The 3,152-nt window shown below is 37.3% G+C and overlaps 1 protein-coding gene across 1 annotated transcript in view; it reads left to right on the forward strand.

Moving 5' to 3' along the window:
• LOC107037805 overlaps positions 1-3,152 on the forward strand; it is a 150,512-nt gene that overhangs the window by 59,412 nt on the left and 87,948 nt on the right. The gene's annotated exons all lie outside the window — the stretch shown is intronic.

A 3,152-nucleotide genomic window follows, 5' to 3' on the forward strand; every position in this document is an offset into this window, starting at 1 on the left:
CATTTGAGCCAAAAAAAACATTCATATCTTGTCTGACATCTCTGTTACAAACTCTGGTCATCAACTCTGGTTTTCAGTTGAAATTGGAATTGTTAATTTACACAATAATAGGATTGCATTGACGATTTTTTCTTAACTCGCAAAAATCTTCAAACAATTTGCTATCGATTGGTCATAAAATTTTTTGGAAATAATGAAATAGAGGGGATAACGCCTTTTTTTTCAGAGGTGATTTTTCAAAAATTTATTTTAAAAAAAGTACTAAGTAGCAAATGTTTTTTATTAGCTCGCAGTTTTCTTCAAAACTACTTAAATGAGGAAAAAAATAAAAATTTTGAATATCTATACATGAGGGGCTAATTGATCGGATCTCCCTAACGACGCAGACTGCAATGTTTGCGAAACGTCGGCGCAATACTTAAACCAAACGCGGCATCCATCCGGAAGCCAATATTGTCAAGGGAAACTAAAGTTGATATTACCCCTAAAAAAATACTCCTCGTCTATTCCAGAAACTCTGAAAAGAATTTCCCCCGGAAAAAGTGTCCCGAACTACTCGGATATTCTCAAGCGATGAATAAAAATACCAGATCCTCAACATTCTGGGAAATATTAATAGTAGTGCCACAGAATCCGAGGACTTAGAATTCGCAATTTCCGGTCAAGTCTATTACACCTTGTGACGAACACCGACCTCCTCCTCAACACCAAGTTGGTCATTTTCTTGTTTCCCCTCCTGCACAATGCATCCACCTCAAATGTTCTCCAGGTTTTGTGTTTGAATTTTTTACATCACTGTACCAACAACTCGAAGGTTTAATCTCCCCACTGACTACTTTACATGCAATTATTTCCGCATGATCGATCGCCCCAAGTATCGCAAAGATTTGTTTTTTTTTTACTTTTTTTCGCCGATCGATCTTTGTTCCTGGAATTCAATTCAGCCTCATTTTAAATTCCATCCTTATGAATTCAGGTCTCGAGATACATGCGTTGCAAGGACACTCGCGTCAAATATTTCGTTCTGCCTTTCTCATTCCCCCTCATTTCTCAATTTTTTTTTTTTCCCTCCTGAACATTTCTTTCCGGTGGGATGGATATGGTGTGTTTGCCGAAGCCACATTGAATATGGTCAGACAAACATAAATGTCTCACACGCACGCGCGTGCCTGTTTTGATCTGTACGCGGTGATACGATGGAACGTGATATATTAGCGAGAGGCTTTTGTATGCAAAAACAGGATCTCATGGTTTTTCAGATTAAGAAATGTCGATGTATCAGGTTTATGCGATGCGCGATGAATGAATCTTGTCATATTTATTTGTTAAAATTCATACAAAGCACTGTTGTTTTGTTTCTTACATGCCTATTAATTTTTATCAAATCATTCGAGTGAAAAATAAGAACTTCTTACTTCGCACTATAGAAAATATTGTCTTCAAGAAGTCTTAAGGATGTTCAACCCATCCAGTGGACAACTCAGTTGAAAAGAAAAATATAATTGACTAAATAAATCATTCATTTATTCAGTGACAATGAATGCTATTTAGGGGGAAACAAGCAGCACGACAGAAACCTTTTGACAGATTACATACTACTGCTACGTATTTTTTTGTCCTATTTTCATTTCTACCAATCTCATTGGTAGTAGGCTTCCGAATGGATCTCAATCTATCTTTTTTTTTAAATGAACACAAGGATTACCATCAATTCCCTCAATTTTCCTGGACACTCGTTGACTTTCCTGGAAATTTCTATCATTTTCTTGAGTGACAATCCTAACTATAAGCCAAAGTTTCAAAAGGTTTCCCTGAGTTTTACCTATGTCATAATGCGCAAAAGTGAATTCCAACCAAAAAAATTGAAAAACGTAAACATCTCTAAACTTTTCAATGGGATGGTAGACGTATTTCATTAGATCTAGATAGATGAGATCAAGACGGACATTTTGGAAAAAAAAGAAATGAAATCGGATCAGCAGTTTTTGAGATATTCACCAAAAGAGTTTCACATACAAAATTGAATATCTCCGAAACTAATGGTCCGATTCCGTTCATCTACAATCCCAAGCTTTGTTAACATAAGACCTCAAATCATACCAAGTTTCAAGTTTCTGTCTCAATTATTTTTTAAGTTATCATGCATTCAAGCAATTGCAGTGAAAAAACGAAAAAACGAGGATGAAACTACATTGCTCGGGGTGGAACGGTCTTTTTTCGATCCAATTGAATAGGTATCATCATGACGAGTATTTTGAAAAAGAAAATTTTAATCCGTCTCATGGTTAAGGAGATATCGGTAAAAAATGATTTTTGAGGAATCGCTATATCTCAAGAACCTCAACCGCTCAACCGATCGAGCTGAATTTTAGCACAAATTTGACTATCAGTAGTACCAATTAGCAGCCAGAATTTCAGCGGCTTTACTTTCATCGTTCTCGAGTTATAGGGGCAGTTCTGGACAACCGGACATGAATGTGCACACACTTACCTACTCCCATAGAGACATTTTTTAAAAACATCCCCGAGTCGAATAATTGGACCTGACAAATTCTACTTAGGTCTTTCCGTTCAGAACTGGATAGGTCTTGGGAAGCCTCTTCCCAAGTGCTTCCGAGACCTTTCTACCTCTGGTTATGTCCCATTTCAGCACTTGTTAGGTGTAAGCAGCACTTGCATTCAGACTTTCCAAATCCTTGCCGGTCCCCGTAATTCTATGGGCCTATATTAAATCTGCGTTCATATCCCTGTTTACTCATGCATTATTGAAATAAAAAATGCAATTATTGTTTTTTTTTAATCTCGAAAATCGACATTTCACGGGAGGGTGGAGGGGAGATGCATGTATGCGGAGGCTTGACATTTTTACCCAACAAGCGGAGAAGGTTGCAGAATCTATTCTAGCCACTCTTGCCCCTCCGCTTGCATGCATTGTCCAAATAAAAAATGAAAGTGTTAACAAATCTGACCCTTGTTCCAAGTAAAAACCGAAAATCTGACCCTGTGGCCCCCGGTGAAATTTTTTTTTTTCAGTTTTCACTTTTTCCACATACTTTTGAGAGTTCTGAATAGCCCGTCGCTTAAATAGTTGGAATCAACGTTCACCCGGCTAAAAAATTCGATTTTGGCAAAAAATCCAAGATCTGACAGTT

The sequence above is a fragment of the Diachasma alloeum genome, unplaced genomic scaffold (genome assembly GCF_001412515.2).
Source record: "Diachasma alloeum isolate Michigan unplaced genomic scaffold, Dall2.0 Dall_scaffold_00271, whole genome shotgun sequence".
NCBI classification, from domain to species: Eukaryota; Metazoa; Arthropoda; class Insecta; order Hymenoptera; family Braconidae; genus Diachasma; species Diachasma alloeum.